Below are 20,972 nucleotides of genomic sequence, written 5' to 3' on the forward strand. Positions count from 1 at the left end.
TCTATTTTTGAGATTTTCATTTGATCAGCATAATCATGATTGCATTTCTTTAATGAGTAGGATGCTCCCTCAAAGAATGGCTGTGATTCTTTGTTTGCTTCTTCCCCTCAGAACTCTGGAGACTTTGCTTGACTCTGTATCACTAATTTCTCTAGTGATATGTGCTCTTCATCTGCATTCCTTCTTCATTTTTGAAGTAGCTGTACCTCAGCTTTGAAAATTGTTAATGATTAATATTTATCTTATGAAATATTAATCATATAGAACCTACCTGATGTTAGTGGATATCAGGCTACCTACCAGGTAGAAGTATTAGGTAGACTGGCGACCGATTTGGAGCAGTCATCAATTGTTAGTTCTCTTGCCTGGGTGGTGTGGGAGGATCCCCACTCAACTCAGTTCTAGGAGCAGCTGTTACTCACTCAAAAGTCCCACATGTCACAGTCTCAACGTATTGAAATCTGACTGTTACTGCCTTCTCTCCCTTCTGTACCCAGCTTTCCATCTGTTAGTCTCTCTTAGGTAGGATGAGAAGTCCCTCTCAACATGATTTCTCCTGGCTCCACTTGTAACTCTGCAAGGTCAATCCACACCTCTAAAGGGCCATTTGCTTCTTGTGGTTTACCACATCTATCCATCTTATGCTTGCAAACATAGCTGTATTTGGCTTGGCCTCTATGATGGACCTGCACAATATTTCAACAAACAGATGATTGCCTTATTTTCTAATGGTTAAGAATCAGGAGATATTGCACACAAAAATATGAATTTCTGGCTTCTCTTGAAATATCAATGACTTGATGATACTGGGACCACATTCCTACAGCCATCTAGAGGTAGGATGCCCTGTTCCGAAATGCCACAGTCCCCACATTCCCTGCTTCTCTTTGACATAGCCTGTGTCAGCCACTTACGTTAAATGCCTGGCAGTTGTAAGATTTGAATGTGTAACCACTTTTTAAGCAAAACATCTTGAAATTGAACTTTTTAGGTATAGGGTGATAGCTTATTGGATAAACCTTTTGAGTGATTATTTATGGAGCACCTGTTAGGTATCTGGCACTGTGTCAGATGCTAGAGATATAAGATAACAAGATGTAGTCACTGCTGCTAAGGAGTTCCATCTAGTTTGGGAAATAAACAGCCAACAGATAGAAATCGTATTTTTTGACATGTGCCTCTGATACGTATATAAACAATAAGAGATAGCATCTGTCAAGGAGTTTATGAAAAATACAATTAGTCCTAAAGTATGTTTTAGGAAGAAAAGAGTGATCCCATCTTGGGGCCTTCAGGGCAAAGTATTTGAGCTGGTTCTTAACGGCTTTGCAAGCTTTTAATTGGCAGGTGGGTGGAAATTGAACAGCCCAGAGGAGACAAGGCTGTAAGCAAACCAGAGCACAGAAATGAACAAGAAAGGAGAGAACCTGGGCACTGCAAGTCGTGCTGCTAGCGGGAACTGAGGCTTCATTTTTGGCAGTTGGGAAAGATATGGCTTAGAAAGGTAAGTTAGGGTGAGATGGGCAATGCTAAGATTTGAGTTTTATCCTTCGTACAGTGAGAAGTGACCTCAGGATGCAATGAGGGGAATGACATGATCAAAGAAAGGTTTTGGTGGATTAGATATTCTACTCAAGCAGGATGAATTAAAAGAAGAGAAATGCAAAGAAACTAAAATTTATGGACTACTTGTTATATACAAAGCACTGTGATGTTAAAAAAAAAAAAACCTGGATGCTTATGGGATTTTCTCCCCTAATACCTGAATTTTAAGGAATGCAAACAAGATATGTCTTGATGTGTGTATCAATGTATTCATTGTATGATACTTGGTGAACCCTTTCAAACTGAAGACTCTTGTCTTTTTTAGTCCAGGAATGACTTTATTTCTTTGATTATTGATCTTTTGAATACTTTGATCTCTCTTTCTGGAATTCTTGTTACACATAAGTACTAGATCTTCTGGATCATTCCCCCTGTGTTTCTCATTTATTTAATACTTTATCACCTTTATCTCTTACACTCTAAGTTATGGGGAAATTTCTTGAACTTGTGCTGTAATTAAATATTCAGTTTTAATACATAATCCATTTGCTATGCACTGCACTTATTGCATTCTAAAAGTTATCTGTCTTTTTAAACCAGTAATAAATATTTTCTGATGTCAAAAAATAAAATGGCATTATAAATGATATTTTAAAAAATGCTCTATGAAGTTATCTCACTGAAATCCTCAGGAATGTACCTATAGGAGGCATTTTTATTTCTATTTTAAAGAAAAAAACCTAAGGTTCAAAAAGTTTATGAGTCTTGCCCAAAGTCTCAAATCTAGTATGTGAAAATGCCTGGAATAGCTTTCCTGACTGTCTGACTTCAAAAACCATGGTTTGACCACTTCCTCTGTATCATGAGGAAGGACTGGCATCACAGAGAGCTCATAATAATTATTATGCTTATATCACATGTGCCAAGATACTAAAGAGATAAAAATGCGCAATTTATTCAGGGTCCAATCTCTATCCTTCTGGCCTTCTGAATTTTGGAGAGAATTTGATAGGGGTGGAGAAGGCTCTAAAGCATATCCTTTAATCCTCAACTGATCTATTAGCTCCCGACCAGAACAGCTGGAACAAAGACTCTGAAAAAGAATATTTTACTAGTAAATTTTTATATTTTATTTCTTCTTATCCAAAGAGAGTCTTTTAAGCTCTTAAGGGAAGGGAGAAAAGGTGGGCAAGTCATGATGAGGGTAATGAGACTCTCCTGCTCCAAATTATTCAGAATACTTTAGCCACCTGCTTTGCCCAGAATCACCATGCCGGCAGAGACCAGTAGAGAACAAAGCAATGGTTTTTGGAGTAGTCTGGCACAGTGGGTTTTCTTCTCACCTCCCTGCAGGTGTGTGTGTGTGTGTGTGTTTGTGTGTGTGTGCATATACTAGTGCCACACTGACACAGCTGTTAGAATAAGCTCAAAGTTTTCTTATGTTAATCTCCAGGATTTTTTTCTCTCTAGTTCCAGGTAAGCTTTCCTAACCTTTTCTTAAGTTATATATATATATATATATATATATATATATAAAATCTGGAGATACAAATATTCACTTAAGTGATTTAGAAATACTTTTAAACAGTTTCATAGAAAAACTGTGAGAAAGAATTTAAGAAGCTAGCTCAAATTTCTCTTTTAGAAAGAGAATTTTGATTTGATTTTTTACAAGGTTTATGTATCTAGGAAGGAGAGAGGAAAAAGCCCTAGAGGGTATGCTAGCTAGTAAACTGTGGCACAGGTCTAGGATTTCCCTGGTTCCACTTATGCACAACCCCCATTCCACTTCTTCGGAGGCTCCTGTTCGGGTAGAGGCAGACCTGGGTCACCAGCGGCCTCAGGAGCCATTTCCTATTCCTTTGTGTTTCACCTTATTTAGTGCAAAGAAAAAGGCCACAGCAACAATGTATGGGAGCTAAGGCTGAAGACACCTTTCCAGCTTCTTCTTCAGTGTACCTGGACTTGTCAACATCTAGCTTTGCTATGGAAGAACAATTCGCTGAGACTATTGCATCAAATAATACTGAACATTCATCAGTCACAATAGTGATGATTAAGGCTCAATGTGAATGACAGCTGGGGGCTCTTGGTTTCTACTACGTGTGACAGCAATCTGACAAAATCCTGAAACAGCCTTAGGGATAATGGTTGGACCAGAGTGTGGCATCTTCCAACTACATCCAGGGTGTTAAGTTTGGTTTTGAATGCCACACTGTGGAAGTGACAGGAACACATTTGAGCACATTCAGAGGAGGGCAATGAAAACTAGACAGGAAGTGCCCAGATACCGGAGGCACTGCAGATGCTTCATCTACAGTAAAGAGCCTGAAGAGGCACATTGACACCCAGAGTAGGCTGGTTGTGTGCTGTTTCAGGCAAAGATAAATGCATGCTAGAAATGAGTTCTATGGAAGGAATAACTTTTCTAACAATGACAAAATGGGCTACTGTAAAGGTAGTGAGCTCCCTAACATCAGAAATGCTCAAATGTATGCACCAGATGACCTACATCACAGATTCTGTGATCTTCTGATTTACTAGAGTCTTGCAAGTGACTTATTTAAACAAGTCCATGTATAGCTGCCAGCTGTGGTTGATGCCTCTTTCCTTTCCTAACAGTCTCTTCAACCCAATCTAAGCTGGCTTCCATTCCAGCAACCTCATGGAGATTGCTTCTGTCAAGGCGACCAGCAACTCTCAGTCACCAGACCCCAATCTTCTCTGTCTCTAACATATTTAACTTTTTCAGAAGCATTTAGCACAATGGCAACTCCTACCTTCTGGAAATAGATTCTCCTGCTGGCTGCCATGACCTCATATTCACCCAGTGGTTTCCTTCCTACCTCACTGACATTCGTATCAGTCTTGTTTGCTAATTATTCATCTTCTCCTCAACATCTAAATGTTGACATGCCCCAGGGCTCCCCTTAGAATTCTCTTTTCTTCTCTGTTTGTGTTGACTCTATGTGGTGGCTTTAAAACATGCATGCAAACTTCTTGACATTCCTCTCATCCAGAGGTGAGATCTGTGTCTTCTCCCCTTGAATTTTAAATGAATTTACAAATGAATAGTAATTCATTTGTAATCATTAGAATGCAGCAGGAGAGATAATTTGTAACACCAAGGGCTAGGTCATAAAAGACCATGAAGTGTCCACCGGGTTCCTTGGGACATTAGTCTTAGGAATCCTGAGCTTCTGGCACTGAGGTGGTCACAGTGACAGGAAGCCCAAGCCTTTCAGGGGGCCATAGTGCTCCAGCTGAGGACTCAGGCATCACGGAGCAGAGACAAACCTTCCCTGTTGTGTTCTGCCAAAGTTTTGACTCACCATGAGCATAGTAAAATGGTTGCTTTAGGTCACTAAATTTTGGGGTGGCTTGTTATGCAGCAACAGAACTGATACATTCCCTAAGGGGGCTCATGCTGTAGCATGACTTTAAGTACCGCCTATAAAAGCTTATGAGTTCCAAACCCGCTTTCCAGCCCTGATCTCTTCCCTGAACTCCAGACTCTTAAATCCAATTATCCACATGTTTACTTGATCTCTCCATATGGGTATTTAGTAAGCATTATCTGAAATGCAATATGACTAAAACAGAAAGCTCAACATTAACCTTTGTCCCTTGAGCTTGTTTCTTCTCTCTCCCCCATTTCTGTATACATCTAGTTTTTCAAGTCAAAACTGTTAGTCTTATTTCTGCCTTTTACCCCTAAAATCATCAAAGTATACCTAGAATCTGTCCCGTTCTTTCCATCTCATCTGCTTCTGTCCTAATCCAAGTTATCATAATCTCTCTTCTCATCTACTGTCATATCCACTGAACCAGTTTTCCTTCTTTCACTCTGGCTCTCTAAAATTCCATTTTCTACACAGTAGCCTATATTAGTTATTTATTACTGTGTAGCAAATTACCCCCAAATGCAGTAACTTGAAACAGTAATATTGATTATCTCACAGTTACTGTGGGTAAGAAGTCTGGGTACAGCTTATCTGGGTTCTCTGGCAATGATCTCAAAGCTTGACTGGGAGGGAGCTGCCTCTTAGCTCACTCATGTGATTGTTGGCAGGATTCAGTTTTACCAAGAGCCCAGCTTCCTCATGGACTGTTGGCTGGAATCCTCCTGTGGTTCCCTTGTCAGGTGGGACTCTCCCTCAGGCAGCTTACAACATGGCAGTTGGCTTCATTAAGGTGAGGGAGAGGGAAAGAGAAGGAGGACTGGCAAGTCATAGCGTTTTGTAACCTAATCATGGAAGTGACATCCCATCACTACTGCCATCTTCTGTTAGAAGCAAGTCCCTCAGTCTGGCCCACTCTCAAGGGGAGGGGTTCATACAAGAGTGTGCATACCAGAAGGTGGGAATCACTGAGGGCCATGTCAGAAGCTGCCTACCACATGGCCCCAGCGTGATCTTTTAAAATCATAAATCACCCCTCCTTAAATCATATCACACCCCTCCTTAAAACTTCCAATAGCTTTTGCTACATTTTAGAATGAAATCCAATATCTCGTTGTTTTGCAGAGCCCCACATGTCTAGCCTGCATTTCTCACCTCTAATGTTACGATGCTTTATTTCAGCAGTTTCACTCCAGCCTTCCTGTTTTTCTTTCTGTTCCTTGAATTCTCCAAGTATGCTTCTTCCTTGGGGCTGTACATTAGGTGTTCCACCTTTTTGGATCACTTTCCCCTGTTTATATAGAGATAGCTGGGTTTTCTCATACAGGTCTCCACTTCAATGTCACTTCCTCAGAGAGACATCCCTGGCTGCTCAGCTTAAGGTGGATCTCTAGCCTCTGTCACATTAACCTCTTTCATTCTCTGCATTGCTCTTATTCCTATTTATATTGTTCTTATTCCTATATTCATTAATTTACTTACCATCAGTCTCTTTCCTCCCTTCTCTCCCACAAGTAGAATGAATTTAATGGGTTGACCAGTTCCAACTTTGGGTCATTCACTCTACACCTTTAGTAATATCAGTCTCTATTAATAGAATTGCCAGGGACTTTCTGGCAATTTTCATTACTACACAATTTTCATTTCTATACAATTTTCTGTACTACTATTACAAAATTTTCATTACTAAGTTTATAACAATAGCTGACAGTTATATGATACTTATAAGGTGGCAAATACTGTTTCAAATGCTCATTTAATCATCACAACATCCACATTCTACAGATAAAGAAAGCCAGGCACAGAGAGGGTAAGTAAGTTGCCCAAGATCACATAGGTAGTAAGTAGGATGGCTGGAATATGACCTCAGGATCTAACTTTGCAGTTCTTGCTCTTAATGAGTACACTTTCCTCCCATTCATGACATGTACAATTCTGCAACATCCCTCCATCATTACTCAACACAGGAATAGGCAGGTTGCCAAATTCATGCAATTCCCACTAGTCACTGGAAGGCATTTCCCCTGCAAAGTATGCAGAACCTGTAGTTTTTAAATTTGTTTATTGTCTTAACTATATTTCTACCATTTTAGTGCCTGTGTTTCAACTATCTGGGACAGGGAGAGGAGAAATGTTGAAACGTAAAGAGATACATTCTCCAAAGTGCTCTTTGAAGCCATCGTTTTACCCAGGGAACAGATTATGTTTCTAAATATCTCTCAGATCTGCCCCGGCCTGGAATCGCAAGAGGGCTTTCAGAAGTTTTTCTGGCTTTTTGGCAGGAAGAGAACAACTGCTAGCTTGGTTATGACCTAAAAAATACTCCCTTGCTCTAAAGATGTTATTGACTCAATGATACTCTCTGTGTTACACCATCAAACACCCCCCTTGGCTGTTAACAGTACAGAGTTTTACTGTGTAATTGCTTCATTTTCCATCCATGTGGAGCTACCCGTACGGTTCCACTATCCCATCTAGTCCCCCTGCAAACTTCTCTCCACGCACATTTTGAAATTTAGCTGGTAATTTTCCAGCAAAGAAATTTCTCCTGCCCAGATAATGATGATCACATGGCAGACAACAGGGGCAGGCCAGTTGCCACGCACTGAGATGGAATAAACATCACCCAGCTTCCTTTTCCCTCCCTCTTGAGAAGGAACGGTGATGTCTTGAGAGTCAGAAAGAAAACAGTGACCAAATAGACACGATTTATTGAAAAATATGCAGGGCTTTGTTGGGAGGTCTGTCAGGGATGTTGTCTCCTCAGGGAGCCCGCCTCTTCCCACTGCTGCGCGCAGAGGGCCTGCACGCGGACGCCATTTTCTTTGGTACACGCTGTCTCTGGGTGGAAAGGCTATTTTTTGTTTAAGCTGAATATTCACCTGAACAAATAGCAGATGTTGATGAATATTAATTTGTGCTTAGATTAATGCTTCAAAGTGTCAATTTAATTTCTGTTTTACTATTCAAGCCCTGATTGCAATGAGCTACTTCAGGATGTGGGGGAGCATACACCTGGCTGGGGGGCGGGGCTGGAGGTCTTCAGGGAGTGGAGCCGGGTCTTCGGGCTTTTACCTCTGCAGTGGGACAATGCAGAGATAAAATTGTCTCCAGTGGAGTCCAGATTCCCCCTGGAAGTCCCCCAGCTGTGCACTGGCACAGTGGAGAGCTGGCAGCTCCTGAGAGACAGAGAGAGAGAGGGGAGAGACAGCAAGAGAGCTAGAGCTGAGCAAGTGCTTAAGCTGGGCTCCAGGCTCCAAGTGGGACAGGCTGCTGGGACTGCTGGGATGATCCCCTCGTGGTCTCTTTTTAACATATCTCAGTCCATTTCTCTTGCTGACTTTTTAGGTTCCTGAGAAGTTTAATTCTAATTTGTATCCTCCTAAACCCGCATGGTGAGGGGAACACAGCATGAATTTGAACTCAGGCATTTTAGAGTTTAAATCCTTCGCTTTCCTGAGTCTCAGTTTCCTCCCTCGTAATACAGAGTTAGTGAGGGGACCAAGTGGTACCTGTGTTCCATGCTTAGCAAGGGCCTGGCACCAAGTGGCACTCCGTAAATTAGATCCCTATCCTCCTTCCCTTCTGATGGATAAACTCATTCTCAAAGAATGTAAAAATTTAAACTTTTCCTTATTGAGTTTTCAAATATCTCTCTGTTGTGTATGTTTATTTCTTTATGTTGCTCAGTTTCCTGATTCTCTGACTTATTAGCAACTTGGTAAGTACACATGACATAAATGTTTCTATTTTGAGTTTTTCTGCCAGAATAATGTGAATGCCACGGTTTTGTTTGTTTATTTTTTAAAGAATGCTTATGGCACCATATTCCATATTTGTCTTGTTCGTCCTTGACCTATGTTGCTGCTTCTCTGTCAGCTGGACAAAGAGAATGGATTTCTGTTTCATTGAGAATTGCCCTTTGAAGGCTGGGTGAGGTGGCTCGGCTGTGCGCGGTGGCTCATGCCTGTAATCCCAGCACTTTGGGAGGTCTAGGCAGGTGGATCACCTGAGGTCAGGAGTTCGAGACCAGCCTGGCCAACCTGGTGAAACCCCATCTCTACTAAAAATACAAAAATTAGCTGGGTGTGGTGGCAGGCGCCTGTAATCCCAGCTACTCTGGAGGCTGAGGCAGGAGAATCACTTGAACCCAGGAGGCGGATGTTGCAGTGAGCCGAGATGGTGCCATTGCACTCCAGCCTGGGGGACAGAGTGAGACTCCATCTCAAAAAAAAGAGAATTGCCCTTTGCAGACCTAACCTCTGTCCTACCGTGGACTTGCCTTGTCATTTTGCCTTCTTGTTCTTTCCACCTCGCACACTCTCATCCCGCAGACCCCAGACTGTCGGCACATTACTAACTGCAATCAAAAGAATCCTGAGTAATGCCAGTGTGTAGGATTTTAAGGTCTAGAGTTCCCGTGGTGGAAACTGTTGACAGCAGGTTTCAGCATGCTCTGTGGATTCCCACCTCCCTCTAGTTCTCTTCCTGTTATGTTTGTTTCCCAGGGCTGTGATAACAAAGTACCAAAACCTGGGTGGCTGAAAATAACAGAAATTTATTATTTCATGGTTGTGGAGACAAAGTCCAAAATCACAATGTTGACTGGGCTATGCTCCTTCTGAAGTCTTTAAAGGAGAATAACTTCTTGCCTCTTCCAGCTTCTAGTGGTGGCCTTCGATCTTTAGTGTTCCTTGTGTCTCTGTCTTTCCATGGTGTTATTCTTGTGTTTTCACATTATGTTATGGCTGTGTGTATTTGTGTCCAAATTTCCCCTTTTTATGAGGATAGTAGTTATATTGGATTTGGTTTCATCCTAGAGTTAAATTGGTTACATCTACAGGGCCCTTATTTCCAAATAAGGTCATATTGTGAGATATTGGTTATATCTGAGCTCAGGACTTCTTACTTCAAGTCTGTTCATCAGGGCAAACTTGTATTGATTCAGCAACGACCTTCATTTTCTCTTCAACTGTTAACATCTCTACCTTAACCCTAAGAAATCCTGTGTGTCCTTGATATCCCCTCCATCAACATTCTCTGGTCCCTCTGTCTTTATCTTTGGGATTTCTGTGACTCTGGCCCCTGCCGCCACTCTCTGACCAGCAGTTTTGGCTCCTGCTGGGTGCTTTCTCCTCTGTTCTTCTCTTTTGTTTCCTTGCAAGGACATTTCTTTTCCTTGCCCTTCTCCCTTCCATCTCACTCTCTTTGTTATTAATTCTTTCAACACTGCAGCATCCTGGTCCCTGATATCATTCACCTATATTGAAAACTGCCTGGTAATTTCCATCTTCTTTGTTTATACATCAGCACAATTCTTTACCACTTTTTCTTGACACTCGTCTGTTTTTTTCAAAGCAACACACATAGCTTCCAGTGTATTTTAAATAGCCTTAAGACACCACTTTATACTGGAACACAGCCCAGTTTCCTACCTCTGCTGCCTCTTCCAAACACAACATGGGTCCCTTGGGGGATATTGCCTGTTCTTTCCCAAGCGCTGAGAGGTGCCCTCTTGCTAATGTTATGGCATGGTGCTTTTTCAACAAAACTTAAGGAGTCTAGTTGGCTGCTCTTTTAACAAGCTTAGTGCCCTTCCTGGGAGAGTTACTTGAACTCGTTTGAAAGATTACCTGGCTGATACTTCTGCCTGAAAGAATAACTATCCTAAAGTACCTGAGGTAGGTGAAAACCTAGCTTATATTTAAAACCTCCAGAAAAGGAGAATCAGTTCAACTCCCTTGATTAAAAATAATCCCCAATTTCAGGGCCCCATATTTTCTTCTGCTGTATTGTACATACTTATGTTCTGAGTGATCTGATCTTCTTTATCACTTTTTAGGTACTATATGTGTGCTGGAAAATGTCAAATCTAATTCCCTTGGCTTAATACCTTGCCCAAGCTCCAGATCGATATTTTTAGCTCTCTGTCATCTCCCTGGGTGTCCTGAAGGCACTTTACACTTAGCATTCCTCCGTTCCTGCTGCCTTCTTCCTCTTGTAGTCTAGATTTTGGTTACCAGCCTCAGTCACATCCCCCATCTCCCAAGTTATACAGCATTATCCCTGGTCATGTCTCTAATCAGTTAGTGAACACTACCATTCCAGCAGAGGAGGACTATTTCTGTTGTATTTCTGTTTTCTTCTCATCCTCTTCCTCAACATTTCTCACTGAACTCCAGCATCTCTACCAGTCTTCCTCTCCAGTCCCTCTTCATCCCAATTCAAGTATACTTCTTTTGAAAAAGTAAAGTTGACCATGTAACTGTTTTTTCTTTGAAACTCTGTTGGTTTCCCATTGCCTGGGATCAATCTCTGAACTCCATATGTTGTCATTCTGGGCTTCTCAAATCTGACTCTGACCTTCTCATTCTTCAGGCTCTGGCCCTCTACTCTCTCTCTCCACCCCCAAGCATACGAAACTTTGCCAAACCAAGCCTCTCATTGTGTCTTGGAAACAACATACCGTTCATGCCTTTGCACTTTTGCATATACTGTTTCCTTTGCTTGAGATGCCCTTTCCTCCCTTCATTACCAGACAAATTCCTTCTCGCCTTTGAGACCTAGTGCAATGTTAAATTCTTCGTAATAGTAGTAATAGAATCCCCCTTGCTAGAGTTGATGTTCCTCTGTAGTGCATCCCATGGTACTTTATTCACAGTTGCATGGTACTACTCTGTACTTTATAATTTCCTTTGCCTCCTTCATTAGACTATTCACTCACCAACAGCTAGTACACAGTGCCTGGTGTTCAGCAGGAAAGCCATGAATGTAACTCAACTCTATGTCTTTTTATCTCTTTACCTTCCTTCACTTCTTTTTTTCTCCCCTTAGAGAAAAATCTGAGATAGTGTTTCAAAATCTACATTGTACAAACTATCAAAAAACAAACTAGCTGAGGTTTTAAAAAAGGTGGTGGCAGTGGATACTGCTCAGCCATAAAAAAGAATGAAATCCTGTCTTTTGCAGCAACATGGACAGAATTGGAGGCCATTATCTTAAGTGAAACCACTCAGACACAGAAAAACAAATACCATGTGTTCTCACTTACCCGTGGGATCTAAATAATGTGTACCTATGGACGCAGAGTGTGGAATGATGGAGAGTGGAGGCTTGGAGGGGTGGGGGTGAGGTGGGAAGGGGCTGGATGATGGGAAGTTGTTTGGTGGGTACAGTGTGCATTGCTGTAGTGTTGCAGACACTGAAGGCTCTGACTTCACCATAATTCAATGTATCAATGTAGCAAAATTGCACTTTTACCCCACGAATACAATCACATAAAAAATAAGATTTGCAAATCAAATTAAAAAAAAAAAAGGTAGTGGGATCAAGTGAGGGATGGGGTTAGTGTATCTCCTGCCTGTCTTGAGTAGCCCAGCACTAGAGATGGCTGCAGAACTTTTTTTGAGCTTCCCAGCAGCACAAACAGAGGGTACAAGATCAGTTTATATAATTATTAGTATCTATGTAACAAAATAACTCATTGCTCTGGGAAACAGCAACCATTCTAAATCCTGAGACCTGAGAGAAGTTTCTCATGAGGGCATATGTGATTTAGTGAACACTGCCATCTTCTCCCTCTGATTTCCTGGCTGAGCTATGGAAAAATCGTATAATATTTGTCCAGTCTCTACATTAGTGAGTTTTAATGAGGAAATAAATATATTTTGTTCTAGTCTGTGTCTGATGGGCAGGGACAGAAAAAAAGAGTAGAGAGGAGAGAGTCACCATTTTTGGACTAAAAGCCCTGACAGATTCATTCATTCACTCACTCATTCATTCATCAAACAATAACTCTTAATTAAATGACCACTTTATAGGAAATTTCCCTTATACCCCTATTGTGCAATCTCTCCTATCTTAAAATTCGGCTGGAAATTATCTTACCACATATCAGCTCTTTCAAATCAGAGGCCAGAGGATGCATCGCCTAAATTGCTTTGTAAGGATTCAGCACTCAGGCTGGAGGTTTTTCAGTGGCAGCTAATGGTTGTCATAGGGAGGAACAAAAATGGCTCTTGGACATGCTTCTTTTTAAGCATCCAGGGAACATTTTCTGGCTCTGGAAAGATTGCTTTCACAGAGCAATTTTAGCCATTATCAACTGAGAATAAAACCTACTTTACAAAATTAAATTAGCTGGTCTTCCCTCCCAGATTCATTTTTCCTCCTTTAGTGTGATGAAACCCATCTCTATTTAGCAGGCCATGTAACCTCTCCTACCTCGTTGTTCAAATCATTTAGTAAAATAAAAAGGCTTTAAAAAAGGAGGTTGCAAATATAAACACGAGTGCAATTAAGATCTCGACTCCATTACATTAATATAACTACTTTGCATGGAGTTCATTATGATGCGCGTCAGGGTTTTAATGTTTTCTCCGGTTTAGTGCTGTCCTTAGTTAGAAGGAAACAGCCTGCTCTAGGAAACAATTGCCTCTTGGGTTGGAAAATAGTTTGAATAGGATTCCATTGTGATTAATTAAACTCACACTTGATGAAGTAGAGAGAACCAAACAGTTGTTCTTCAAATTGACAGCGTATTCGGTAAATAAAAAAATTTATAACACCAAATTTAAATTTTCCTGATGTAATAATATAGTATGGAAATTACTCATCTTTATTTTTCTCTTTTTGCTGAAAACATGGTGAGCCTTTATTTTTTTTCCTATGCCAAAAATAGAGGCACAAACAAGAATGAGGGAAATTGAAAAAAAGGACTTAATTAGTGAGCGCCGGCATGATAATATGGATATAAGCCTTTATTTTCTCTCCATTACCCTCAAATTATTTCTCTCAAACATTTGATCAGACAATTCTTCTTCACAGTCAGCTCTAAATGTGTGCTGCCTCCATGAGGAGGGGCCGTCCATCTTTCTCCCTGCATAACAGCCTCCCTTCCTGGAAATCAGTCACCAAACTGAAAAGCAGCTCCTCTCCCCTTTCAGTTCCTCTCCTGACCTAACCCACGCCTCCACTCCACTCAGCAGGGCCTTCAGGAAATAACCATTGTCAGCCCTTAGAATATGAGGCAAGCTACATCAGTGATATTAGAGAACTGTAACTAACGTGTCTGAAAGGAGAATAATGAGCCCTGCTTTGAAAAATGTCATTTTCACTCAGCCTCTCCTTCTCTCCGTCTCTCTATTTTGTCTTTGCCTTGTTTTCCTCTCTCCTTATGCCTTTCTTTGTGCCTGTGTTTTTCTGTGTCTGTCCATCCTCCTTAGTAGGTCCATCCGTTTCCTCTCCCTGAGCACCACCTCATCCCGGCATCCTTCTTTGCTTTCTCTCTCTCCCTCCTCCCTTCTCCCCTCCTCTTAAATTCTAAGTCTCTGGGTTGCAATCAAGATCCTTGAAGCCAACCAGGCATGGTATCTCACGCCTGTAATCCCAGCACTTTGGGAGGCCCAGGCAGGTGGATCAGCTGAGGTCAGGAGTTCAAGACCACCCTGGCCAACATGGTGAAACCCCATCCCTACTAAAAATACAAAAATTAGCCAGGCATGGTGACATGTGCCTGTAGTCCCAGCTACTTGGGAGGCTGAGGCAGAAGAATCAATTGAACTCAGAAGGCGGAGGTTGCAGTGAGCCAAGATCGCGCCATTGCACTCCAGCCAGGGCAACAAAGTGAAACTCCCATCTCAAAAAAAAAAAAAAGAAAAAAAAATCCTTGAAGCCAAATAAAGAGTGATGGAGCATGTCTCTGGAGAGTGTCTTGAATTAACTGGCAAGACTCAGGAACTGCTATTAATGAATCAAGGCAGCTAGCTCCCCAGGGTCAGCCAGTGTTACTGGGGCAGCACATTCAAATACTTTTGGTCGTCATTGAGAAGCTTAGTTTGGGCCTTAAGTGCTGATTTCTCTTCTGATGGAGTGTTGCTCCCAAGGCTACAGCAGGATCTGTGTGATACTTAAAGTTACCTGTCTTGGTGTTGTCCATTGTTGACACTGTCACCACCAGGGCATAGCCCACAGTGAGCTCTATGAGCTGACTCAGCTAGAGAGCAACATGGACCTGAGGTAGGTGGGGACAGGATTTAAACTTTCCTTAGCCATTAGGGTAGGGGTGTCCAATCTTTTGGCTTCCCTGGGCCACACTGGAAGAAGAAGAATTGTCTTGGGCCACACATAAAATACACTAACACTAACAATAGATGATTAGCAACAAACAAAGAAAAACACACAAAAACATCACAATGTTTTAAGAAAGTTTACGAATTTATGTTGGGCTACATTCAAAGCTGTCCTGAGCCACATGCGGCCTGCAGGCTGCACATTGGACAAGCTTGCTTTAGGGTGTACCAAAGAAATATGTCCCCTTAAACACCTTCTACATTTTGGAGGAAAGCCAGCTTCTCACAGGGGACTGGTAGCTTTCTGATAAACAGCCCACTGGGCTAAGACACCCATAAGCATACTTGTTTGCTCGTGATGTGCAGGCTTGAGAAACAGAATTACCAAAGCGTTCTGCAAATCCAAAGAGATGAAATACGATAGAAACTTTATTGATTTGGCACGCTTGACTTTCCCTTTCTGAGCTTTTGATGAATGTCTAGAACGAATGTATAACAAACACCCGTGGTCTAACTGCTGTCTACTGATTTCTGATTCTTTTTCCCTCTGTGACTTCACAGACCTTGTTTTACAGACTCTTCAAGACAGTTGAAATAATTTATTTTTAAAGAATAATTTATAAAATGAAAACTAAACCCAGGTTTTAGCCTTGTTCACCTAGCAAGAATAGAGGAAAAGAGTTAAAAATACTTTTAAAGTCTAGCTATTAGGGAATATAGCAGCTAAAAATTTACTTACTCTTACTTCTTACAATCTTTCAGTCCTTGGTGCCATCTATAAAGTTAGAAAAACAAGACTTAGAAAATCCTCAGGTCAGTTCAGTTTAAAACATATTTATTAACTATTATGTACCAGGTACTGATGAAGGGCAGGGATCCTGGGGTAAGTAGGACATGGTTCTTGCCCTCAAAGAGCTCACAGTCTTCATGGACCTTCCAGAGATTGTATGAGGAAAGTGCTGAGTAAATGTCACTTCTCTTCTTTTTACCTCGATGTAAGGACTTTCTAAGGACAGTGGGCAAACACTCATTAGAATCCTTTCTTATCTTAAATGGTTGGGTTTCTTCCTATTTGTTTTGTGTTCTTGGTAAAGTGGTAGCATCTCTGTACTCATATACCACTTTGCATATACTTTTACTTCCAAACTGTGACCAGGGCATGTTTGTTAAATGCATGCATGCATGAGGGCCTGAATTGTTTTGCAATTACTTTTTAAAATCAATTTGTCTTTTACTTTGGACTCTATGAACTCTTTCAGGAAGAGAAGGCCATGTCTTTCTCATGTTTGTGTCCCCAAATAATATGTGCTCACAAAAACTCTTGGAGTTACATTTAATTTCGTGCCTCCTTTTTGGGTGAAAAATGGGATGCTTTTCTCCTGGCCCTCATCCCGAACATACTGGGTGTGGGATTGTTGTGAGGACATATGAAGTGTGGATCTCAGTGGATCTGCGTAGCTTGGAAAGCGTGGTTTTGGGGGTGAGTGGTGGCAGCTATCATACATTATGAACAAGCATGGCAGTGTGTTTCTGGGTGTTCTGCTCTGAAGCGTTTCTGCAGAGACCAATTCTTAGCAACAATTAAGTAAGCATTTTTTTCTTCCTTCTGCCAGCTGTGAAATGAAGGTGTTGGCTACCTTCTGGTTTCCTCTAAATTAGCATAACCCTCTCTTGGTTGCAGATATCGTATATAAATCCTCTGTAGGTGCTTGTTCATTAGCTCCATGAAGTTTCCTTGGGTCTCTCCTCCCTTCCTTCTCTCAGAATCTCCCTGACATAAGCTCCTCATGGTTCCTAACCCTTCAGGCTTATCACTTTGTCTCATTGTCCTCTTGCCTGGTTTAGAGGTGGTAGCCTGATTTTGGAATTCTTAAGATACTACTGCAATGAAGAGCCTCTACATTTTACTTCTTAACAGTGACCCAGAGGTACCTCACCCCAGTCTCATCTTTGGTCCAGGGAATAGAACAGCCTAGGGCTCTTCACCTTGTCCTGTATCTGTGGAGAAAGCTGTGATTCCCCTAGGATGAGCTGATGTTCAGAATGAGTACAGCTTTCTCAACTGGAGGTGTAGGAGTAGGGGAAGATTATGGGTGGATCTAAGGTAAGCATCTTTCCTTCTTACTCACAGGACACACAGCTAGCCTTGCTTTCATCCAGGTATACAGCAGAAGAGGTGTGTGGATGTCATTTGCATCTCCTTGCTAAAGATAGGCAGCAAGTTCATATGCTGGCTCCTAGAAGGGAAAAGTTGGGAAATGCCATAAAGAACTTTTTTGGGATTAGAAACTATTGAGAATGCTTGCCTCATTATTAAAAAGATTCTAGAACAGGACAGATCTAAGGAGATACATCTGATCCTAGACTTTTTTTTTTTCTTGTTTTGGAACACTCGGAGTCTGGCCCTGTCACCCAGGCTGGAGTGTGGTGGCGTGATCTTGGCTCACTACAACCCCTGCCTCCCGGGTTCAAGCGATTCTCCTGCCTCAGCCTCCAGAGTAGCTTGGATTACAGGTGCCTTCCACCACGCCCAGCTAATTTTTGTATTTTCAGTAGAGACGGGGTCTCACCATGTTGGTCAGCCTGGTCTCGAACTCCTGACCTCAGGTGATCCACCCGCCTTGACCTCCCAAAGTGCTGGGATTACAGGCATGAGCCACCATGCCAGGCCTGATCCTGGACTTTTAAAGTCATTCCTCTACCCCCAGACATTCAGCTCCAGGGAAAGGACAGTGTCAAGGGCAAAGGCAGCAAAAATCTAAGGGTTTTGGAGAGTGGTTGGCAGGGCCAACTTAAGGGCCTGGCTCTGTAACTCTTTCTCATTTTTCAGGTGTCTCCTTAGCCCTTGGGAAGGCTTCTAGATGCCCAAATGCTGGGTTCTGTGTGCCCCCTTAACACACTGTGCCTACAATTCTGCCAGCCCCCAGCCCATCCAAGGCCCATGTTTGTGAGACTGTAACAGTACTGAATGCAGGGGCTGCTGCTTTTCCTGCATGTGCCTTCAGATATGTAATGTCACAGAGACATTACGGGCATTCACTGGGGACTTGCTGAATGAGTATATTAGGCAGATCCTTTATAGCACAGGTGGTCCACTCTAGGAAAAGCCCTGCCACCTCAAAATGTCTCCAAGGTAACTTGTGCCCAGAATGTGCCCATGGAGTATTAACTTTAGGGTTTACATTTTTCTCCCTAATTCCTACACAAAGTCTGTGAATGAACACAATACCTTCTCTTCATGAATTTATAAAGACCACCCTTGTCCTAGTTCCTAGCAAAGGCACATCTTCGATGAGTACTATTTCCCTTTTGATGATATGCAGACAACCCTGGAAGAAGTGGCATTTTACACTGTCCAACAGGAATTAGATAAAAATCTGGAGAAATTTGTGGAGCAGATTGTTGTACCAGGAGAGAGCACACAGAGAATTAAATAAGTTAATATTTGAAAAGCACATAGTCAACACTATATAAGTCTTTTTAAATGGAGAAACAAAGTGTTACTGCTGTTATTGTTATTATTAGACACTAAAACATTATGCAGACTAGAACATTATTGCTTACACTACCGAAGTTCTGATATTTCAAAGAGAAAATGTTTTACATTTTGGAAGTCTCCAAAATATAACATGGAAGTACTCTTGGCTTGAGGTTTATTCTATTTAACACCTTTCAATAGGGCAACATCTGGATGTTATCAAGGCTTGGCAAGATGAGATGCCAAAATTACAAATTCTGGAAATGCTGTGCATTAGGCACTCTTGTCTTTGCCTGTAATTGCCTTAAAGATATAAAAGAGCCTGATTGTAATAACTCCCCTAGTGTAACTATTCTTCATTTCTATTCCACAAGAGAAGATAGCAGGAAGTAATATCACTCTAAGGGTATGAGTAGGGAGAGAAGGAGCTAATCCTTAAATATGTGTGCCCTGCATCTCAAATAAGCCCTGAACAACAGTGTGAAAGGATTACGGGTAATCTTATATATATCCCTTAACCTATTAACTGGAATAATTGTTGCACTAAGATAAGACGCCCCTAAGTATTCCAGGCTAGGTGGCCCTAGGTCAGAAAGCATTTATTATTTATTTCCTAAAGTCCTGTTCTCCAGTGATAGGGACGGAAATTTGGCAGACTGGGTCTCCCCTTGTCAAGCAAGTGAAATGGTGGTTTCATTTTTAATCTGGATCCTTTGCCCTGACAGATAAATCTGAAGAGTGCTGTTAAGAATGTGATGAAATGGGCTTCTGGTGATGTCTGTGGGAAAGGGAGCAAGGTACAGCAGCCTGGAACTACTTTCATTGCACACAATTGCAGGCCTTTTAAAATGGTAGAGCCAACCATTGCCGAGAAGACTTAAGCAAGGAGAAAAGTTTGTCTCAAACATGCCTTGAATTCTCTCAGTGCACTTCATCTCTCATTTCAGGGACTGTGTTGAGGGTCTTTGGATTGAGCTGGAATGATGGAGAACACTTGAGTACTATTGTGTCTGAGTTAGTTTTGCCCCTGGGTACCATGACACTTTGTGAGCAGAGAAATGGGTGCTTCTGTGTTACAGTTCAACAGCTCTAGCTGGAGGTGAGCTGTGTAACAGAGAGAGGGTAAGGCATGTCTGAGTCACTCTTGGTACCACGTGGCTAGGTACCATGCTGCCAAGCATAAAAATAAGCAGCAGTTTAATCCTTATTTGAGTAATCTGACCTGAGGAGATAGCCAAACTGTGTGATTACCATTCCCAACTAGACTTTTGAGATGGGCAGATCACCTGAGGTCAAGAGTTCGAGGCCAGCCTGCCTAACATGGTGAAACCCTGTCTCTACTAAAAATACAAAAATTAGCTGGGCATGGTGGTGGGCTCCTGTAATCCCAGTTACTCAGGAGGCTGAGGCAGGAGAATCACTTGAACCCAGGAGGCGGAGGTTGCAGTGAGCCGAGATCACACCACTGCACTCCAGCCTGGGCAACAGAGTGAGACTCTGTAAAAAAGAAAAAAAAAAAAGAAAGAAAAGAAAGAAAGAACAAAAGTGGTAAAGCAGTCAGGGTTTGGTCAGGAGACAGAAATCACAATAGTATAGTCATGAGCCACATAATGACATTTCTGTCCAACACAGACTGTCTATATGATGGTGGTCCCATAGATTACAACACTGTTTTTACTGTACCTTTTCTAGGTTTAGATATGTTTGGATATACAAATACCATTGTGTTACAATTACCTACCACGTTCAGTACAGTAGCATTCTGTACAGGTTTGTAGCCTAGAAGCAATAGACTATGCCATATGGCCTAGGGTTGTAATAGGCTATACTATCATCTAGGTTTGTGTAAGTACATGCCATGATGTTCACACAATGATGAAATTGCCTAACAACACATTTCTCAGAACATATCCCCATCATTAAGTGAGACATGACTAATAGTTTGGACAGGGAAAACTTAATACCACATAAAAATAAGGACTAATTAAAGGGTATTATCTACTAAGAAGTATAAAGGGAATTCTCAAGAAAACTGGGGTAAGACGCAGGGAGCAGTCACTAGGCATAGGGCTGAAAGACAGTATTCAAAGAAGGTATAACCTTGAAGGAAGTCCTTCCAGTTCAGTTTCAAGGCTGTGATTCATTTAATGTGGTCTAGTAGATGTCAGAGAAGTCCACTGAAGTGATGCAGGATGGGCTGCCGAGCAGGAAGCCACCTGTTATGGTGAGGGTGAAACTCTTTGGAGGGTTTGTGTCATCAGGTCTTCTGCATGCCCCTACCAAGGGAGCTGCTGGTTGGCAAGGAAGCAGCTCAGTGTTTTCTAAGAACAGAGCTGGAACCAGAAAAGCCCCTTCCTTGTGCAGTGTCCCTCTAGCGCCCTCTACTGACAAGGTCTAACATCGTGGCTGCTAACGAAAGAAATTAGGTCCAGCTCCAGTTATCATAATGTAGGGCAGAAAAGGGCATATGTGGGGTTC

At 41.8% G+C, this 20,972-nt stretch overlaps 1 long non-coding RNA gene across 1 annotated transcript; it reads right to left on the reverse strand.

Annotated features, from left to right (window-relative positions):
• Positions 1 to 610: 610 nt before the first annotated feature.
• LOC104001850 (uncharacterized) lies at positions 611 to 20,868 on the reverse strand. Its single transcript, XR_673839.2, has 5 exons — positions 20,595 to 20,868; positions 18,246 to 18,393; positions 17,146 to 17,253; positions 15,756 to 15,791; positions 611 to 686 (listed from the first exon to the last, which is right to left on the reverse strand). It is a non-coding gene; the product is annotated as an uncharacterized LOC104001850 (long non-coding RNA).
• Positions 20,869 to 20,972: the final 104 nt, after the last annotated feature.

The sequence above is a fragment of the Pan troglodytes genome, chromosome 14 (genome assembly GCF_028858775.2).
Source record: "Pan troglodytes isolate AG18354 chromosome 14, NHGRI_mPanTro3-v2.0_pri, whole genome shotgun sequence".
NCBI lineage: Eukaryota > Metazoa > Chordata > Mammalia > Primates > Hominidae > Pan > Pan troglodytes.